Below are 24,027 nucleotides of genomic sequence, written 5' to 3'. Positions count from 1 at the left end.
AAGAGTTAAGGAGAAACTAAGAAAGAAGTTTGACAAGAAGAATAGTTGAAGAGGTCATAGTGGATGATCTTATGGTGGTCATAATGATGATCAAAAGAAAAAGGATGATTCTAGAACTAGTAGTCAAAACCAAAGGAGAAATAATTTCAATCATTTCCATGATTAGAAAAATAGAGATTAGAGAGGAAGAGATAGAGGACAAGGAGCTGGAAAAGGAGGCTTTTGTAAGAAATGTTTTCACTGCAAAGAAGAATGGCATAGAGAAATTGAATGTAACTAGTGCCAAGGAATGATAGATTGAAGAAAAGAAGGCTAGGCTAGAGTTTCACATGTTGATGAAGATACTAGAACATCACATTCTAAATATGCTGAAGGAGGAGAAGTCCTAGTTAATAGAAGAGTCCTATTGAGTGGTGAGAATGAACTTGATCAAAGAAGGAGGTTTTTTCAAACAAGGTGCAGATGTGAAGATAAATATTTTGATGTGATCATTGATGGTGGAAGTACTAAAAATATGGTGTTAGAAATGATGGTCACTAAGTTGAAGCTAAATAAATAGAAAAACCTACATCCATACTATATTGCTTGGGTGCAAGATGACCACAAGGTCATGGTCAATGAGCAGTGCTCATTGAAGTTCAAGATTAGAAGCTACCATGATGACGTACTATGTGATATCATACCTTTAGACATATGTCATATGTTGTTGGGTAGGCCATGGCAGTTTGATAGGTATGTTATATACAATGGGTGAGAAAAATACCTACACTCTGACCAAGGATGGAGTGAAACATAAGTTGAAGCTATTGAAGGAGAAAGAAGAAAAGGTAAGTAGTGTTGCTAGAGTATGTTTTGTTGATGGAAAAGAGTGTCTCAAAGGCATGAAGTGTGAGCATATGTATTTTTCTATAATTCCAAAATATTGTAAGGAGGAAATAGAGGAGGTACCTACAAAGGTTGTAGATATGTTGGGAGAGTTTTCTGATATTATATCAGATAATGTGTTTGATGGATTGCTCCTAATGTGGAAGACCAATTAGCACATGGATTTTCTTCTAGGAGCTAGTTTTACAAACAAGGTAGTGCATAGAGTGACACCAGTAGAAAGTGAAGAGGTGAATAGAAAAGTTCATGAGTTATTATAGAATGGGTTAAGTTGAGAGAGTTTGAGTCCATGTTTTGTACCAATAGTATTAGCACCAAAGAAGAATTGAGAATGGAGGATGTGCATAGATTCTTGCCCTATCAAAAAGATCACAATCAAGTATAGATTTCCATTGGCAAGAATGGGTGATATTATGAACTATTTGAGTGGATTTGAGTGTTTCACAAAGATAGATCTGAAGAGTGGGTACCATTAGATTTGTATTAGAGAAGGTGATGAGTTGAAAACTACTTTCAAGACAAGGGATGGACTATACAAGTGGTAAGTCATGCCTTTTGGGCTAACCAATGTTGCAAGAACTTTCATGAGGCCCATGAATGAGGTACTAAAGGAGATTTTGGGTAAGTTTGTCATTGTTTACCTAGAGGATATATTGATCTTTAGTAAGACATTAGAAGAGCATTTGATCCATGTTTGGAAGATGTTTGAGAAGTTGAAGGAAGAAAAGTTGTTGATAAACTTGAAGAAGTGCAGTTTATACCTAGGATTTGTAGTTTTAGAAAAAGTCTGAAAGTGAACCCAAAGAAGGTGAAGGCTATCCTTGAATGGCCTATTCCAAGGAGTGTGAAAAAGGTATGATCTTTTCATAGACTGGCTAATTTCTACAGAAAGTCCATTAAAGGTTTTAGTAGTATTTGTTGACCCCTGACTGACACAATATGAGGGTATAGGAAAGAATTTAAGTGGACTGTAGGAGCAGATTAGAGTTTTAATCTGTTGAAACAGGAAGTTACTAAGAAATATATTAAAGCCCTTCCTAATTTTAACAAGGTGTTTCTAATAGACTATGATGCTAGTGGTACTACAATAGGGCCTATTATGAGCTAAGAAGGAAGGCCTGTTGCTTATTTCGGTGAGAAATTGAATGATGCAAAAAGAAAATATTCATTTTATGATAAGGAATTTTATGCTATAGTTCAAGCATTGATGAAGTGCAGACACTATCTTCTTCCTAAGGAGTTTGTTTTGTATATTAATCATCAAGCTTTGTAATATTTAAATAGTCAAGGAAAGTTAAACCAAAGGCATTTGAAATGGGTTGAGTTTTTGTAGAGTTATACACTTGTTTTGAAACACAGGAGTGGGAAGTCTAATAGAGTTACATATGCTCTTAGTAGAAGGAAACTTTTATTGATAAAAAAAGTAGATAGAGGTGGTTGGGTTTAAGGAACTAAGTAGATTATATCTATATGATCTTAATTTTGGTGAAGCAAGGAAGGTTTGTACAGAACTTGTTAGACTTGATAGGACAAAGTAGTTAGATTTCATGATACAGAATAGTACATTGTTGAAAAGAAGCTAGTTGTGCATTCCCAAAAGTTCAATGAGAGAGAATCTCATCAAGGAGAACCATAGTGGAGGTTTGGCTAGACATTTTGGTAGTAATAAAACCATTGCTTTGGTTGCTAAGAATTATTACTACCCATAGTTCCAACAAGATGCAAAGAAGTTTTTACAGAGTTGCAAAGTATGTCAGATGGTGAAAGGAGTGAAGTAAAATACAGGGTTGTATTAGAATTACCTATACTAGAGAAGCCATGGGAGGATGTTAGCATGGATTTTTTTCTTGGATTAATGAGGAAACAACATGTACATGATTCCATTTTTGTGGTGGTTGACAAGTTTTCAAAGATGGTACATTTTATTGCTTGTAAGAAGACTAGAGATGATGTTCTTGTGGCAATTTTTTTTTGGGAGAAGTAGTCAAACTACATGGTTTGTCATGTTGGAATACTTTAGAATAATTAAGGGGGGGGGGGGGGTTGTTTATCAGTCATCCAAGGTGTAGATGTATAAATACAACTTTTTATATCTTGGTGAACCCATAGAATATTCATATGCATGCATGCAACCACTGGTTTATGCAATAACTGAAACTTGTATGTTACTATCAAATTAACTTGTAGAAATGTAAATCATGAAAGAAAATAGATTCATCAACACACTTGACACAATAATTTATATGGAAACTCAATTTGGGAAAAACCACCAATAACATGCTACTTCTTTTGACTCTGCTGAAGTGATGCCCTATAAAAGGCCAACCCTATTTAAGGTTACAATACACACTGTTAAATGTGACCCAATTAAGGGTTTTCAATTACCCTATTAGAACTAAGCCTTAGGACTTTAGACCATTCAATTAGAATGCCACCCATTTAAAGATTTACAAATAACTATTAGGTCACCCTTAATCCAAAGGATTTACCCTAGACTAATATAATTATTAGAGAGTAACAGTAGAGCTTTTGATCTAATACAACTTACAACTTCTCTTGCAGATTACAGATCTTTATTCAGTCCTCAATTCTACTTGGCCTTCATACTTTGTAGCTTTGATAGCTTGTTCACCCTTCAAGAACTCATCTCCTTAATCCTTCTTGCTTAACATGCCATTGCAAACTCTTCTCTTAGGTCACTTGATGAAGCAAAAACCTTAACTCCTTCTCTTCTTTAGGTTCTCGCACATGAAAGCTTTGCTTCATGACCAGACATTCCTATAAATAGAAAATTAGGATATTTTCCTACTCATTTTCAATTATGAAATTTAGGGTTCAGATGGATTAGGTAGGATACAATGTATCTACCCCATATCTCATATCTCTTCTAGAAACTTCTCCTAGAATCCATTTAAATTAACCTAAAAATAGTTTACCTCAAATTTTGTGCCATTAGCACATCATACTTATCTTCCACATGGTTAAAAAAATTCAAGAAAGTATACTTGTCACCTCAAATTTAATGAATATTCCATCTTTAAAATAATTCAGTAGCTCGGCATTATCAACCTTCTGATGCTTTCCACATACTGTGTTACTCAGCATCAACTAAAGTTTATTGATACTCAACATCAACTAAACTTTTCATGGCATCAACTGTGTTGCTCGAAATCCACTAAAATTTTCTTTCACTCAAATCCAACTAACTTTCTACTCATCTTGCACTTACTTTTCTTGGCATCTACTATCCACTTGGTCAAGCTTGATAGAAAAACTTTGTGTAACTTATTCTTCTACCTTTCTTAGTGAAGCCAACATTTGTAAACTTAAGTAGATTATGAATACATCATGTCATCACTATCTTGACTAATTCTTGTACTTCATTACATAATCATAACTCAACATTTCCTCTAGATGCTTTTGTTACATCTTATTCATCAAATCCTCTTCATCAATGAACTAAGTTGTAGTACTTGAATCTTATAAGCAGTTGTATTACTAGCAAATAGCAGTTGAATATTATAAGCAATTTTCTTACAATGATTGAAACACATAGTCTTCTTTAATAATTTCCCTCTTTTAGTAATCTCTTTTCAACAATGATCTTTTAATCAGATCTCAACAATCTCCCTCTTTGGAATTGATGGCAAACCAAACTGATCAACCAAGTCAATCAAATGATGAACATCTTGTTCAACCAAACTAACTAGGTTAAAATAGAAAGACAATAGCAAAGAGAAAACTTGTATCAAAATTTCTCCCTCTATCAACAACTTCCATCTTTTGATTAGGTTACAAAACTCTTTCTTGTAACTCCCTCTAAGTTCCTTCTTGTATCTCCCTTTTACTAGGTAGGTTAGGATTTCTCCCTTAATCACCCACTATGATTATACATTCAGGCTTTGATCTATCTCCCTTTTGATTAGTAGATCTCTCCCTCTTTTTTAGCTCTTGATTAATATCTCCCTATCTGTTATGACTCATGATCAGTAGAATATCTTCCTCTTTGACAATAATGCAAAAGACATATACCAAAAACTTGTAATCTTTAAAAAATGCATATATAGGCTTTTGTAGTGTTGCTTCGATTTCTCCCTTTGCCACCTTGCTTATGACTGATTTGAAGTTTTAGCTCTATGATTATTTTAGGCAACTCCTAAAGTAAGATCATCTACATTAATGTGTCACATATGAATATCAAGTTGTTTGATGTAGGGAACTCCTCTTATTACTTAGATAGCCATTGATAGGGGTATCACCCATAGTTTACCTCTTAGATACTCATGAGCATCGTTAGGTAATGATTTTGTGAAGATATCAAAAATTTTCTCCTTTGTGTTAACATATTCCATCTTCACCTCTTTATCTTGAACTAACTCTTTCAAATAATAATACTTGATTGCAATGTACTTAGTATTTGTGTGCATCACTAGATTCTTTGTTATATTGATGACACTTGTATTATCACAATAAAGTATCATTGGTTCTGTGATCTCTTCATTCTTTTGAGTAGCTGTTTGATCCGTACAATCTTTGTACAATTTATAGTAGCAACAACATATTCAACTCCAATAGTAGATTGTGAAATACAAATTTGTTTCTTATTAGACCATGTAACTAGTCTATTGCCTAAGAAAAATGCTTCTCCACTGGTGCTATCTCTATCTTCAATGTTTCCAACCCAATGAACATCAATGTAGGCTCTTAGTTCAAACTTTTTATTTTTCTTGTAGAATAGACCAAACTCTTTTGTTCCTTTTAGATATCTCATTATTCTCTTCATAGCCATTAAGTGATTCTCCCTAAGATTAGTAGAGAATCTTGCAACTATCCCTACAAATAATGCAATATCAAGTCTACTATGTACTACATATTGCAATTTTCCAATCATAGACCTATACATGGTTTGGTTCAGCTCAAAAGAATCATCATTCTTTGATAACTTATGTCCTATCACCATAGATGTACTTACTGATTTGGAATCCTCCAATCCCAAAAATTTCAATACTTCCTTGATATACTTTGACTAAGTGATGTATATACCATATTTCATCTGATAGACTTGAAAACCCACAAAAAAAATGATCTTTCCAAACATAGACATTTCAAATTCTTGCTTCATTTGATTTGCAAAATCTTTACATAAAGCATATTGACCTCCAAATATGATATCATTAACAAATATTTTAGATGACAAAATACATTTTTCCTTTTTTATCTTTATGTATAGATGTTGTTATTATTAGTCCTATTAAATCCAATCTTCATAAGATAAGTATGAAGTCTCTCATAACATGCTTTTGGTGCTTGTTTCAAGTCATATAAAGCTTTGTGCAGTCTACATACCCTGTTCTTATTGTTATTAGCAATGAAACCTTTTGGTTGTTCTATGTAAACTTCTTCCTCTAATATGCCATTAAAAAATGAAAATTTAACATTCATCTAATAAACTTTGAAACCTTTGTATGTAGCATAAACAAGTAGAGTTCTTGCTTCTTGCAATCTAGCAATAGGGGCAAATGTCTCCCCATAGTGAATTCCTTCTTCTTGTGCATATCCCTTGAAAACTAATTTTTCTTTATTTCTTGTAACTTCACCATTTTCATCTAACTTGTTTTCAAAAACCCACTTGGTGTGAATAACATTTTTGTCTTCTGGTCTAGCAACTAGACTCCATGTTTTGTTCTTCTCTATTTGTTCAATCTCTTCTTCCATGGATTTGTACTAGTCCACATCTTCTAATGCATCTTTCACTATTTTGGGTTCCTTCATGCTTAAAAAACATGATTCACTTCTCAATTTATTTCTTGTGATTGGCCTAGCATCTTTATCTTCAATGATTTGATGAGTAGGATGAGTTCGTTTGAAATATTTGAACAATCTTGGCTCAGATCTTATTTCTTCATTTTTTCTTTCAGCTTCATAATCATTATGTACATCTTTGTCACGTATCTCAACATCTCTTTCATGTGTACTAATCTCAGAATTAGAATGTGCATCTACCTCATTTTGTAACTTGGCATCTAAATGCAACTTGACATTCATAGGATGTGACTTGGTAGACATTGTAACTTGCTATTGATTTGTAACTTGATTTGCAACTTCTCCTTCAGCAAACATTCCTTCATAAAAGTATACAAATGATTCATATTCTTCTAGTTCTTTCATGGGTTCAGCCTCATGTACTTTTGTATATTCATCAAAATTCACATTTGCACTTTACACAATTCTTTTAGCATTAGTATTCAAACACTCATAGACTTTACTTCTTGTGGAATATCCAAGAAATATACCTTCTTCACTTTTTGCATCAAGCTTTCCATTCCTAATATCTTTAAGAATGTAACATTTACTTCCAAATACCTTAAAATATTTTACATTGGGTGGATATCCATACCATAGTTCAAAAGGTGTTGAATGAGTACCTTTCTTAACTTACACATGGTTCAAGGTATAGATAGTTGTACTTACAACTTCTCTCCAATACTTTAGAGCAACATTATTCTCCATCATGAGTGTTCTAACATACTCCATTATAAATTTGTTTCTACTTTCAGCTATTCCATTTTTTGGAGGTGTTCTAGGGGAAAATGTCTTCTTTTGATTCCTCTATCACTACAGAACATCTCAAACTCATTTGATGTGAATTCTCATCCTTTATCAGATCTCAAACATTTGAGACTTTTACCTATTTCTTTCTCAACTCTTGCTAAGTACCACTTAAGCATCTGAAAAGCATCAGATTTTTTTTTCAATAGCATAACTATCATTATCCTAGAATAATCATCAACAAATAACATTTTGTGTTTATCTCCCTTGTAGCTTTGCACCTCAGTTGGTCTACACAAGTTAGTATGAACAATCTCTAGCATTTCTTTAGAGGTATAAGCTTGACTTTTCCATTTTGTCTAACTGACATTGTTTGCACATTACATTGTCAAGCTTCTTCAACATAGGAAAACCTCTAACTTTCTTCATGTTGTTGATATTGACCAAGTTATCAAAATTAACATGACATAACCTTTTGTGCCAAAGCCACACATCATCAAATTTTACAACAATACAAGTAGCATCCTTTATATCAAGATAGAATAGATTACTCCTAGTCTAATCACCTTTTCCAATTAGTTTCCCATTTGTGTCATATATCTTAGCAATCTTGTTTTCAAATTCAACCTTGCATCCCAAATTGTTCAATTCTGACACACTCAACAAGTTATAGTTTAATCCTTCAACATAGTGAGCATTATCACATGAAATCTTATTTTTGAGTTTGATAGAACCTTTTCCTTTTATCAAACATGGTGCATCATTAAAAAATCTTAAACTATTTCCTCCATAAAAATTTAAGGTAATGAACTTACTTTTGACTCAATTAATGTAATGTGAGCATCCATTGTCAATGATCCATCTATCATTTTTGTTCACACAAGTCACTAGTACAATTGCCTCATCTTTGTCAGATTCATCCTTCATTGCAACATACACCACTTCATCATCATGTTCATCAGAATCATCTCTTGTTTCCTCTTCAACAATGTAGCATGACTTCTTGCCTTTATCCTTGTAGTCTTTACTATCATCTTCTCTTCTGATCTTGTACTTGTCACCACCTCTATAGTTCTTCTTCTATGTACATCTTGTAGCAATATGAACAACCTCATTGCAATTGAAGCAAATGATGGGTAACATGCCTTTGAACTTACCTTTGCGTTTGTGGAATCTTTTTGCCAATAGTGCTTCTATTTATTCAACATCTTCCTCATTTGTATTGCTATCACCAGACACATATTTTATCTCTCTTCCTCTCTTGCTTCTTCTCATTAGAATCCTTCAATAATAGCTTAGCTTTAAAATAAGATTCAAGACTCTCAAGTTTGTAATTATCAAAGTTAGATAGCTCAAAAGTAGTGAGTCTACCTACCAGACTTTCAAGGGTCAAATCATCTCTTGGGATACATCTTAGTTCTAGAATTGTAGAAACTCTAATAACATAAATAGGTAGTAGTGTTCTCAAGACTTTTCTTAACATAGTATCATCATCTATTTGATCAGTAGCTACTTTTATTGCACTAACAACTTCTTTTATCCTAGAGACATATTGAGCAATATTTCACCTTCTTCCATTCTCATATCATCAAACTTACCTCTGAGACTCTCAGATTTGACTCTTTGAACATTTTTGTCTCCTTCATAGATGGTGGCTAGAGCATCCCAATTTTTCTTTGCACTATCAAGACCTTTGATATCATCAAATTTGGCATAGCTTAGGATAGAGGCAATCTCCAACATCACCTAATTGTGTTATTTCTTCTTCTTCATATCTTCAATAGTTAGGGCTCCAACTGGATCAACATGTTCCACTAAATTGGTAGATTTTTCATATCTCCAAGTCCTCCAAGGTGTAGCTTCATCAAGCTTTTCCATGAAAAAAATTATCTCTATTGATCTTGCACTCTTTTAGACATCTTGATCTTTGTGCTTCTAGTACCTTCAAACTAGTCCTCTTAAACAGATAGCTCTGATACCAATTGTTGGAATAGATTAGAATAACTGAGAGGTGGGGGGCTGAATTAGTTATCCAAGGTCCAGATGTATAAATAAAACTTTTCAAAGGTTGGTGAACCTATAAAACATTCATATTCATGTATGTAACCACTAGTTTATGCAATCACTAAAACTTATATATTACTGTCAAATTAACTTGTAGAAATGTAAAACATGAAACATAATAGATTCATCAACACACTTGACATAGTGATTTACATGGACACCCAATTTGGAAAAAATCACTAGGAACATGCTACTTCTTTTCACTCTTCTGAAGTGATGTCCTATGAAAGGCCAACCCTGGTAAAGGTTATCATACACACTATTAAATGTGACCCAATTAAGGGATTTCAATCACCCTATAGAAACAAGCCTAGTTAGAGGACTTTAGGCCATTCACTCATAATGCCACCTAGTTAAAGGAATTATAAATGATTGTTTGGTCAACCTTAATCCAAAGGATTTACTCTAAACTAATACAATTGTTAGAGTAACAATAGAGCTTTGATTTGATACAACTTACAACTTCTCTTGTAGATTAGAGATCTCTATTCAGTCCTGAATTATGCTTGGTCTTTATACTTTTCAGCTCTAATAGATTGTTTACCCTTCAAGAATTCATCTCCTTAAGCCTTCTTTCTTAACATGCCATTGTAGACTCTTCTCTTAGGTTACTTGATGAAGCAAAACCCTCAACTCCTCTTCCTTAGGTTCTTGCACATGACAACTTTTCTTCATGACCAGACATTCCTATAAATAGGAAATTAGGATATTTTCTCACTCATTTTCCATCATCTAATTTAGGGTTCGAATGGATTAGGTATGATACAATGTATCTATGCCATATCTCATAACTCTTTTAGAAACTTCTAGAATCCATTTGAATTTGCCTATAAATTATTTACCTTAAATTTTGTGCCACTAGCTCATCATCCTTATCTTCCACCTGGTTCACAAAATTTAAAAAAAACAAACTTATTAGCTTAGATTCAAAAAATATTCAATCTTTAAAACAATGTAGTAGCTTGGCATTATCAACCTTGCGATGCTCAACACATACTGTGTTACTCGACATCAGTTATAAAATCACTCAACATCAACTAAACTTTGCTTGGCATTAACTGTCTTGCTTGACATCTACTAAAATTTTCTTTCACTTGGCTCCAACTAACTTTCTACTTGGCTTGCACTAACTTTGCTTAGAACCTCCTATCCACTCGGTCAAGCTTGGAAGACAAACTTTTTGTAGCTTGTTCTTCCAACCTTACTTAGTGTAGCCAACATTTGTAATCTTAAGTAGATTATCAATACATCATGTCATCACTATCTTAAATGATCCTTGTACTTCATTACATAATCATATCTCAACCTTTCCTTTTTGTGCTTTTGTTACATATTATTGATCAAATTTTCTTATCAATCAACTAAGTGATAGTACTTGAATCTTATAATTAGTTGTCTTACCAAAAAATTAAATGTTTGACATCAGTGATAAAAAAATGATTGAAACACATAGTCTTCTTCAGCAATGATCTTTTCAATTAGATCTCAACATGCCAAAGAGTATAGTTTAAGATCAAGATACCAAATTTATTGGATATTTCTAGTGTACATTATGGAAGAAGCTAAAGACAGATTTGAAGTTTAGTTCATCACATAATCCACAGACTAATGGATAAATAGAAGTTGTGTATCATAGTTTGGGAAACATGTTGAGATGTCTAGTTGGAGATAAACCAAAAGGATGGGATATGATTTTACCACAAGTAGAATTTTCATATAATAATTCTCTCAATATGAGTACTGGTAAATCACCATTCCATAATGTATATGGGAGTAGTTCCAAAAATGCTTCTTAATTGAGGGAGTTGGATAAAGGAGAGATAAGTAGTGCTAAAGCAGAAGTTTTTACTAAACATTTGTAGAACATCTATGAGGAGGTAAGGAAGCACATCATAAAGATGAATACATAATATGAGGCTAAAGAAGATATGAAAAAAAGGTATAAGGAATTTTTGATTAGAGATGAAGTCATGGTTCATTTGAGAAAGGAACATTTAATAGTGGGTACATATAATAAGATGAAGATGAAGAAGTTTGGACTATGCAAGATAGTGAAAAGACATGATTCTAGAGATGTGTATGAAGTGGAGTTTCCTATTGAATTGAATATTTCACTAAGATTTAACATTTCAAATTCAATAGAGTATTATGAAGGAGGTGATGGAGATGATGTTGCAAAAGCATAGTGGAGTATTCTAGCAGCTAGTTTGGCTACAAAGGAGATTGAAGAGATATTAGATAGTCATATTGGCAAAAGTACTAGGAAAAAAACTTAAGAATATTACCTAGTAAAATGAAATTAAAGGCCAATAGAGGATTCATCATGGCTAGCAAGGGAGGAGGTTAACCGCCTTTGTCTTCCTCTGAAAACTTGAGATGTGATGGGGTCACTTCTCAAATTACCTTGGGTGTCTAATATAGGAGCATCCTGGGTATAAGAGCAATCTTGTATCACCCAAAAATATTTTCATTTTGATATTTCTATTTGAATAAGGACTACTAGATAGGGTGGTTACTATTTATGGAAATTTTCTAGTTTTACTAAGTTTCTCATATGAGCTTAGAATGTTCTAATTTTCTATAAGAAGGTTCATTTTGGAATTATAAGCCTACTATAAAAATGGAATTGTTACAGCTTAAGTGTTAGAGAAGTTATTGTGGATTTTTGGTGGAAAAATTTGCAAACAAAATCTTCAGGTTCATGGTTGGAGGCCTTAGATTTCCTGGATGAGGGCTGAGAACTCAACAAAAGGGCACTAACATCATTCCATGCCTATAGATCAGAAGCTAGCATTTACAAAAATTGGTTATAATAGGTAATCAAAACAATAGTTCAAGAGTTATGGCCTTCCAAAGTTGGGTTACCCAAAATTTCTAAAATAATTGTCAAAGATGTATTTGGCTGACTCTATATGTATTGTTAGGGTCTATCAGCCCTAGGTATTAAGTTTGAACATCTAGACCCTTCCTAGGTGGCATAAAATTGCCTATTTAAGAATGTCCCAAACATTGCCTAGGACAGCTTTGGGTGATAGTTTATAGCTTGTCTTGCAGATTATTGTAATGAAGGTGTCCATGTGGGTTAGCATACTATACTTGTGAATTCTATAATTCTGCATTTGTGGTGAACTCTATAATTTTTTCTTGCATTTGTTGTTGTTTCTTTATTTCTATTATGTCTTTATGGTATTATGGAGAGCACCCTTCATCAAAACTCTTTCTAGTTCTACTTGCTTGGAATACTATAATGGTTAATGTGTAAATGATAAGAGTTTTGAAATGCTATATTCCATAATCAATTACTAGTCTACATATCTAGTAGTTTTCCTTGAAATAATCAATGAAAAATATTATACTATAAGATAAACTAGTATTTAATATAAATGGAAAACTAATAGGACATTGATTTTTAATGAATGCAGGCCATTGAGAAATTCAATTGCATAAGTATGATTATTTTTGCATGTGATCCATCAATGGAAATACAATTAAAACTTAAAATACAACTAATTACAAAGTATATTTGAAAGAAACAAAAAAGTACAATTTGCAATCCATTAAATGAACAAGTTTCACAATCAAACTCATTAACAAAAGACTACATTATATCTAAAAATTATGAATTTCCATATCTAGAAATAATACAAGGAGACTAGAGAAAATGAAAATCTAGTTTACATACAACTAACATTGACAAAACTCTTGAAGACATGGGTTCTATAGGGCACATTAATTGAAATACAATGCAGGTGACTGTTTATTTGACACATTTGAAGATTTGCTAAAATTCCAATATAGATCAATTCAAATCCATAATGGAATATTAGATTTCTTCATTAGTTGCCTTGAAAACTCTAATGAGGAAGCTATGAGTGCCTACAACTATGAATTGCATCCTAAAAGCTTGAAAGAGCTCTACAATGTACAAGACATAACCCCTTATTTGTGAAGAACACAAGTATCTGCAAAGGCAACAAACAAAGAGGAAGAAAAAGGATTGTGGGGTGATATATTTTTTATACATTGGCTAGCAAAGTGGCTTAATGTTTGTATTTGTGTTTGGTCAACAACTTATGGAAAATTATATCTAGATTTCAACCACGAACTTAATTCTACTCCATACAATATCCTATTTCATAATGCAAATTGTTTGTGTGGGCATTTTGAACCATTGGAAACCACTGCAATCTTAACACAAAAGAAACATAATTTTAACTTGCAAAGAAAAAGAAAAAGAAAAAAGAAATAAAAAACAATACTTTGGCAAACAATGCTGAACTAAATGCTGCTAATAATCAACACAATATAACCTTGTGTACAATGAAAAGACTAACTAGGAGTCAAGATGAGAATATGAATCAAAAAATAATTATAAATGAAAGCATTCAACATTCCTTTAGCAACAAACAAAATAATATTAAAGCACAAACATTGTCAACAAAAAAAATTAATAGTAAAAGAAACTCAAGGAAAACAAAAATGACACCAATAGAATAATATTTATTTACAATAGAGGACACACCAAAATTTCCTTGCATAATTTGTCAACTTCTCAATTTCAAGAAAGGTATAAAACATCTTAAAGAGATGCATAAAGTTGCATATGACAACTTGACAAAATCTTACTTGTAATTACCTAATGACTACATATGTAAAATATTTGAGGATTATCTTTTAAAAAAATTAGATACCCAAATATGTTGTTCCTCAAAACATATGCAAAAAAAACCCCATTATGCTCTATGCAAACATTGAAACAACTATAGGAACATTTAGTTTAATTAAGAATTGTGTTTGCACAAATATGGGAACTAGGATACAAGAAGTCTCAACTTGGTCAAACTGGTTCCATCATAAATGTCCGTATAAACATATGTACAATATCCAAAATATTCTACCACTATCATTGTCAAACACTACAATAATTGTTGCAGCTCTTAAAATATGTCTACAATATAAAAATGTATTTCAAAAAGGCATGGTACGACCAAATTTTATTATTTTAATTAAGTAACATGACTCTTTCCAAAATGTAAAAGGTTAAAATAAATGAAAACTGGATACAAACATTACATATGAACAATGATGACAACGCTTATGGACATGAAAGCTCTTTTGATTCAGAAACTCAAAGTGATGTTGAATATGAAAAAATTATTAAATTTTCTCTAGCTGAAGATTGTTATCTTATTAGAATTTTTAAGGACAAATATGCATAGGAGATGAATTTTCCAACTCTTTTCTTCAGTGAGCCACACAATATTGACATAATGCAAAAATTTAGTAAGAAAAAAGTGGCATAATGAGAACTACTTCATTATAATCAAGATTTTTACTTCATACAACAAATCTTTTCTTCAAGATAATAAAAATACTAATACAACAAGTGTTATCGACAATGTGGGTACAAATAAGAAAAGCTCAATTAAAAGGAAGAGAGTTACTTGCAAAAGATGTAAAGCTAAAACCAAACATAGAAAAAATATTGAAGTCTGACATTGGTTATTTAGATTTCAAAAGAATTTGAATATCCCTTTACTATATTTGTCAATTGAAGAAAAATGCATTTGCTATGATTCACAAACTTGGACCACCTACATTTATCCTCACTTTTACAAGTGTGAAAGAGAATTGGGATCATCTCATGACAACTCTCCAACATTTGCATAAATTACGAGAATAAAGAATGAATAAAAAAGATACATTTGAATGCAATCATGCTAACAAAATATTACTTTTTAAGAAAGACCTGATTACATGTACTAGGTATTATCAACATAGAATCAATGCTTTGAGAAAACTAATATTTGTGGAAACTTCATTATTTGGAAGAGTAATAGATTTCTTTTTGATGAAAAAATTCCAAAATAGGGGAAATGAACATGATCACATGACAATCTGAGTAGAAAATGCATTAATGTATGGTTCAAAAACCAATGAGGAAATAGTAAACTTCATCACCATGCACATAACATGGAATACTGATAACTTAGAATCACATTTTGTTAATTTACATAAACATCACCATACAAGACAATGCAAGAAAAAATTGAATAAAAAGTGCAAATATAATATCTCCATCCCTCCACTACCATATATAATGATTTTGGATCCATTGTCTGATAAGAAAACCACTATGAAGACAATTGCCATTCAAATTTTTGAAGTTTTGGAAAACAAACAGTACAATAATTGCTCCAAATTTAAAATGTTCCTAGAAGAATTATAGATAATAGAGAGTGAATACATTATTGCACTATGATGAAAAATAGATAAGCCAAACCTATTCCTTTAGAGGAAGCCTTCACAAATATGGAACGACAATTTTTGCACAAAAATGCTAGAACTATGGAGAGCTAACAAAGATGCCTAATTTGTGTTAAATTTATATGATCCAACAATTTTGAATGATTGAAAGGATCATGAATGAAGAATAATAAATTGGTTAAAGAGTGCTTTCAATCATTGTTTTGTCATTGATGACAAACTTTCTACTTGCAGGAATGACAATTGCTTAAGTGATCCAAATACTATCAATTGGTTGATTGACAAGGAGGAGGCAATCAATAAGATGTAACTAGAGCACCTAGAGAAAGGTTGAAGTTATGATGTTGTAATGAAGTATAAGGATCAGCTAAGCCATTGACGAAATAGTGTATTGATGACATACTCTAAGAGGATGGACACACTAATACACATCAAAGATGTAAGATTTAACTAAGTCATTTGTAAAGCCTAACTAAGTTCATTGGAGAGAGCTGAGCAAGCTAGTTAGAGCTGAGTAGATTCTTAGTTGAAGTTGAGAAAGTTCAACTTCAGTGTGAGCCAAGTGATTATTCAGGAGGTGAGTATTAGAAAAAGGTAATGGATGCCGAGTAAGTCTTCAAGTGCCAAGAAAAGCATAAATGCTATAGGTGTTGAGTGCTAGTACAAATATAATAGAAGCCGAGTAACATAGAAGAAGCTAAGCATCAGTAAACCAATGATGCCGAGTTGCTGCATTATTTGTTAAGTCAAAGATTCACCAGATCAGTAATGATAAGTTTGTTACGTTGAAATTTGTGAATTAGTTAGATGATAAGGATGATGAGTAGATGTCAGAGAATTTCATGTGAACCATCCAAACCAATTCAAGGTGAATGCTAATGGATTTATCATGTAGTTTCTATAAGAAGCAATTCGGAGGGAAAATAATATCATTTTCTTAGATCAAATTAAGATTTGAGCGGGAAATGAAGAACATAACTTCTTTATAAGGAGTTACGAGTTAGAGATCAAAAGAGTGCACGAGGGAGTTGGTGATAAGTGTGGTCATGCAAAGAAGCCAAGAGAAGGCTAGTGCAAAGTGTCAAGAAGATGACATAGTAAGGAGTAAGAGCAGAGCATCAAGACTTTGAGTTGATCAATTGACCATAAGAGTGCATTGGCATTATGAGTGGAAGAACTCAAGGAGATAGATCTTGAAGGGTGAACAAGCTGTCAGCACTGCAAGGAAGAAAAGCTAAGCAAAGAAAAGAACTAAAGAGTGATCTAAAATCTACAAGGATAGGGTTGAAATCTTTATCAGGTCAAAACCCTTCTAATACTTTCTTACCATTGTATTAGATATTGAAATCCTACATTGCTAGATTAGCTTAACAACTAGGTGGATAAGCCTTAGGAAAAGGATAGAAGATCAGTAAGAGAAGGATAAAGAGATGCTCAGGAGAAGGATAAAGAGATCCTTAGGAGAAGGAACAAAGAGTTCCTTAGGAGGAGGATAGGAGATCGTTAGAGAGGGATAAAAGATTCTTTTGAGAAGGTTACTATAAATCCCATGGACTTGGGTGGGCCTAACAGCTCTACATAAATCCTTTAATAGGGTGACATTCTAAGTTGAATGTTTTTAAGTCCTCTAACAAGGCACACTGCTAATAGGGTGTAGAAATCCTTTAACAGGGTCACATTTGACATTGTGTTGTAGCCTCTAACAGGGCAGACCATCAGAAGTGGTTGAAAAAAATTGCACAATTATTTTGTGGGTGTCATCCCCACCTCAGTTTTACCTTCTTATTCCTGGAGGGTTTCAAAGGTCACCAAAATCCTTTTTTTTATGGTGTGATGTATGTTTACTTTTCATGATTATTTAATGTTTAATTGCATGCATGATAATTTCAATTATATGCCATTAAGGATTTGACACAAAGTTTGGATTGGACATTATTGGACCTTGAATAAATGATTCACCCCCCTTCTTAGTTATTCTAAAGAATTCTAAAAATTGGTATACGAGCCCATTGCTAATTTTTTTCAAGGTATTAGCAGCAGGAAGATCAAGATGTCCAAGAGAGAAGTTCCCAAGCTAAATAAAGACAAATTTGTTGCATGGTAAAGTTTGATGAAGGTACACCTCAAATCAATAGGTGACTATGCATAGACCTCGATCATAGTTGATCATGTAGACCCTGCAGGACCCCTCACTATAGATGACATGAGCAAGAAGAAGGAGCACAATCAAGTGATGTTAGATATTGCTTCAGCACTAAGCTATGTCAAGTATGATGACATCAAAGAATGTGGTACTACACATCATATGTGGGAAACATTATCAAGAATCTATGGAGGAGATGATAATGTCAAGAGAGCCAAAAGAGAGAGCCTAAGAGGAAAGTTTGACAACATGAAAATGGAAGAAGGGGAGAATGCTGTTCAATATGGTGCAAGGATGAAGGAAGTGGTAAGTGCCATAAGAATCCTAGGAGGATAGTTAGCAGAAGAAACAATATGTAGCAAATACCTGAGAACTTTGCTTCCTATCTATGCTATAAGAGTATCAGCCATCCAAGAGCTAAGGTGTGTACCAGGAAATGCATTATCATTTGAAGTAATAATTGGAAGACTCACTACCTTTGAGCTATCCAACTTTGACAATTACAAGCTAGAAAACTTTGAATCTGCATTCAAAGCCATGATGATAATAAAAGACAATGAGGAGGTGCAAACAAAGAAAAAGAGTGGAAAAGGAAAGTATGTATCTAGTGATAGCAACACTAATGAAGATGATGTAGAATAATTAGAGGCATTACTACCAAGAAGATTTCAAAAAGGAAGAGGAAAATTCAAAGGTAAGCTACCAATCATTTGTTTCAATTATAATGAAGTTGGTCACACTACAGCCAGATGCACACAAAAGAAAAATTACAAGGATGGAGGATACTTCAAGAACAAAAAGGAGGACAACAAGGACTGCAAAGGTAAAGGCAAAAGATGCTACATTGTTGAAGAAGACTCTGATGAGAATGATGATGAAGTAGTCTATGTGGCTATGAAAGATGAATTAGATGAAGATGAAGCAACTGCTCTGGTAATCTGCATGAACAAGAATGATAGTTGGATCATAGATAGCGGATGCTCTCATCACATGACTGGAGATAAAAGTAAGTTCATTTCCTTTACTCAATATGAAGGAAATAGTGTTAGATTTGGTAACAATGCACCATGTAAGATCAAAGGGAAAGGTAGTATCAAGCTTACTAAAAAGGTATCATGTGATAATACATACTATGTTGAAGGCTTGAATTATAACTTGCTAAATGTCTCACAGTTAGGCAACATAGGATGCAAGGTTGAATTTGAAAAAGGAGTTGCTAAGATCTATGATTCTCAAGGAAGTCTAATAGGAAAAGGTGACTAGACTAGGAGTAATTTATTTTAACTAGACATGGAAGATGCTTCTTGTCTCATTGTTCAAACTGATGATGTATGGTTATGGCACAAGAGGCTATGTCATGTAAATTTTGACAATATGATAAGCATCAGCTAAATGAAGAAACTCAAAGGTCTACCAAAGTTGAAGAAGCCTGATAACACCATGTGCAAAGAATGCCAACTAGGGAAGATGACCAAGTCAACTTTTAAAAGCAAGGCTTATACTTCTAATGAAGTATTAGAGCTAGTTCATATTGACTTGTGTGGTCCTATTGAAGTGCAAAGCTACAAAGGTTACAGATACATAATGCTATTTATAGATGACTATTCAAGGATGATGACAATCATGTTCCTGAAACAAAAATTAGATGCATTCCAAATGTTCAAATGGTACTTTGCCAGAGTTGAGAAAGAGACTAGGAAGAGCCTAAAATGTCTCAAATCTGATAGAGGAGGTGAATTTACATCAAGAGAATTTGAAGAATTTTGTAATGAAAGAGGAATCAAAAGGCAGACATCAACACCTAGGACTCCACCTCAGAATGGTATAGTAGAAAGAAGGAATATATTAGTTATTGACTATGCCAAGACCTTAATGATAGAGAAAAATGTTGCACTCAAGTACTGGAGAGAAGCTGTACGTCCTGCAGTCTACACACTCAACAGAGTTCAAGTCAAGAAAGGTACAAATGCCACACCTTTTGAATTATGGTATGGGCAATCTCCTAATGTAAAACATTTCAAAATATTTGGATGAAAATGCTATATATATAAAGAGTCTAGAAATGGAAAGTTTGATGGAAAAAGTGAGTAAGGCACATTTCTTGGTTATTCTACTAGAAGCAAAGCTTATAAGAGTTTGAATGTTAACACTAACAAAGTAGTAGAAAGTACAAATGTAAAAATTGATGAGCTTGTAGAAGTTCAAAGTGTTGAGAACACCAAGAAAGCAGAGGAATACAAGACCTTTATATACTTTTATGAAGGTATACCCAATAATTGTGAAGTTGCAACTCAGAATGACAATCAATAACAAAATCTAGCATCTGCCGAGTCACAGATAGTGAATGCTGAGCAGCAGACACATTCAGAAGCCGAGCTGCAGAATACAGAGAATGTTCATTCAGATTTTGAGAATAGCCAATAGGAAGAAAATGAAGAAATATCTAATGTAAATACACATGAAGGTTCAGATTTTGAAAGAGACAACATGCAAACAAGGAAAGAACCAATATTGGCAAAGTATGTAAGAAGACATCATCCTGCAGATCAAATTATTGGAAACAAAGAGGCAGGACCAATGACAAGGAATAGACTCAGAAGTGAAACATGTATGCTCAGCAAAATGGAACCAAAAATAATAAGTGAAGCCATAAAAGATGGTGACTGGTACAATGCTATGAAAGAAGAAATAGAACAAATTGAAAAGAACAAGACATGGACCTCAATCTCAAGACTAGCTCACAAGAATGTAATTGGAACCAAGTGGGTGTCTAGAAACAAGTTAGATGAGAATGGTGAAATCACAAGGAATAAGGAAAGACTAGTCTGTAAGGGGTATGCACAAGAAGAAGGACTAGACTATGGAGAAACTTTTGCTCCAATTGCCAGAATGGAAGGAGTAAGAACCTTACTTGCATATGTAGCCTTCAAAGGATTTAAAGTCTATCAAATGGATGTTATGTCAGCATTTCTGAATGGTATACTTGAAGAGAAAGTCTACATAGAGCAACCATAAGGATATATTGATGAAAATAACATAAATAAGGTATGAAAATTGCATAAGGCTCTATATGGATTAAAACAAGCCCCTAGAGCTTGGTATGAGAGACTTCACAAGTATCTAGTGCAAATAGGATTTGAAAGAACTGATGACAAAAACAACATGTACATCAAATCAAAAGAAGGTAAGGATATTCTTGTATCTAAAATCTTTGTGGATGAAATAGTTTTTGGAAGAAAGGAAGTTCTTTGCAAAAGTTTTGCTGACAAAATGAAACATGAGTTTGAGATGTCTATGTTTGGAGAAATCAAGTTCTTTGTTGGATTGCAAGTACATCAACTAAAACATGGTATATTCATGACACAATGAAAGTACATCAAAGAGATACTCAAGACATTTGGATTGGAAGACTCCAAGACTGTCAGCATACCAATGGCAATAGGACATAATCTATCCAAAAATGATGAATCAACTAAAGTCAATCAAACAATGTACAGATCCATGATTGGAAAATAACAGTATGTTGTAGATAGCAGACTAGACATTGCACTAGCAGTTGAAATAGTGGCTAGATTCTCTACTAATCCTAAAGAAAATCATCTCATAGCAGTAAAAAGGATAATGAGGTATCTCAAAGGAACTGATGTTTTTGGCCTATATTACAAAAAGAATGAGAAGTTTGAGCTCAATGCATACACAGACATAGATTGGGGAGGCAACATTAATGACAGGAAAAGCACAAGTGGAGGAGCACTATTCTTAGGTAAAAGGCTAGTTACTTGGACTAGCTAGAAACAAACATGCACATCTCAGTCCACTGCAGAAGAATAATATGTGGCAGTAGCAGTCAATTGCACAAACATTGTGTGGCTCAACCATCTATTGAAAGGAATGAAAGAAGAGGTAATCAAACCTATGATATTGTATTGTGATAATACAAGTGCTATAAACATATCCAAGAATCCAGTAATGCATGCAAAAGCCAAACATATTGCAATCAAGTATCACTATGTCAGAGAATTGGTGGAAGACAAACAAGTGAAGATGGAGTACATTCACACAAAGGAACAAATTGTAGATATCTTCACCAAACCATTGCCCAAGGATCCTTAGGAATATCTTAGAGGAAAGTTGGGGGCAATGCCCTTAACTCAAGCCATCTAAAGCAACAAAGAAGTTGCCCTACATCGACAAGAGTAGATCATTGAAATATCAAAAGAATGATGCAGAGGATGACAACAGGAACATAAATTCCAGATCAGTCACAAGCATGGTGACAGAGGGAGAAAACATGAGACGCAAAGCTTACATTTAGCATGTTGAAGATGCTACATCTTTGGCATTTATGTCAAAGAGGGAGGTTTATGAGAAAATGATCAATGAAAGTTAAGGATATGGAGATGTATGAGATTGGTAGTAAGGATGCAGCAGTCAAGAGGTAGTTATATACCACACAGAAAATGTATAAAGCAGAAAAAAGGATTCAGTTTGTATTAGCGAAATAGGGAGTTATATACCACACAGAAAACATATATCATTTTCTCAGATCAAATTAAAATTTGAGAGGGAAATGAAGAATAGAACTTCTTTATAAGGAGTTACAGGTTAGAGATCAAAAGAGTGCATGAGGGAGTTGGCCATAAGTGTGGTCATGCGAAGAAGCCAAGTGAAGGCTTGTATGAAGTTTCAAGAAGAGGACACAGTAAGGAGTAAGAATATAGCATCAAGACTCTGAGTTGATCAAGTGACCATAAGAGTGCATTGTCATTACGAGTGGAAGAACTCAAGGAGATAGATCTTGAAGGGTGAACAAGTTGTCAGGTAAAAGCAAAAAACCCGTTTCACCTTTTATAAAGAAACATGATATCAGAATGTGACAGTTCAAAATTAATGACAAAAAAAATAGTATTTGTGTTTTAAATATGAAGATGATGTAAACGGATGAAATGTGTAGAATTGTATGAATTTTATGCCTATAATTTTTTATAATTTTTTTGACTAATAATTTATTCATTTTATTTTATTTTGAAGTCCCTTTTCAAACTGTAAAAAAATATAGGATGTAGTTCCCGTCAAACAAGTGTGTGCAAATCATCTTTTTTTGTTTTGATTTGAAAATATGTTATACATGACATGTATAGCTAGTGAACAAAAAAAGAAATAATTATTTTTGATATATATTTTCTTTGTTATAAGTACTCAAGTTTGACCTTGTCAGAATCCAACAATTTTTTCCTCCCATCAAAACTTCCCTATCAAATCTATACCTTCTTGGAAAAAATTACATATTCATGAAGAAGATTCTCTCCTCTAGTGATAAATATAATTTTCTTATTTTTTTGATATGATTTACTATTTTTTTTCCTTTTTTGAGGGAGCATCTTCTGAAATGTTGAAATATCAACTTATAATATTTTGAGATTATAACATATTATAGCTAATCAAAAGACTCAAAAATTTATATAATGATGATATTGAATCTGAGATCTATAAAAGGGTAGTTTTAGTTTTTGAAAAAAATTGAGTTTTGATAGAGAAATGAGATTTGACCAAAATAGGTTTTTGTATCACAAATAGTGACATAGATCTGTGCTTTCATCCTATCAGCACTGCAAGGAAGAAAAGCCAAGCAAAGAAAAGAACTGAAGAGTGATTTGAAATCTGCAAGGATAGGGTTGCAATCTTTATCAAGTCAAAACCCTTCTAATACTTTATTACCATTGTATTAGCTATTGAAATCCCACATTGCTAGGTTAGCTTAACAGCTAGGTGGATAAGCCTTAGGAAAAGGATAGAAGATCCCTAGGAGAAGGATAAAGAGATCCTCAGGAGAAGGATAAAGAGATCCTCAGGAGAAGGATAGGAGATCCTTAGGAGGAGGCTAGGAGATCCTTTGAGAAGGTGGCTGTAAATCCCATGGACTTGTGTGGGCCTAGCAACTTTATGTAAATCCTTTAATAGGGTGACATTCTAAGTTGAATTTTTTTAAGTCCTCTAATAGGGCACGCTCCTAACAGGGTGTAGAAATCCTTTAACAGGGTCACATCTAACAGTGTGTTATAGCCTTTAACAGGACAGACCTTTAATAGGGAAGACCATTAGAAGTGGTTGAAAATAAT

The sequence above is a fragment of the Cupressus sempervirens genome, chromosome 4, assembly GCF_028749045.1.
Source record: "Cupressus sempervirens isolate cs-2001-9-10 chromosome 4, ASM2874904v1, whole genome shotgun sequence".
Lineage (NCBI taxonomy): Eukaryota > Viridiplantae > Streptophyta > Pinopsida > Cupressales > Cupressaceae > Cupressus > Cupressus sempervirens.
Note: the sequence above shows the minus strand (reverse complement) of the source record.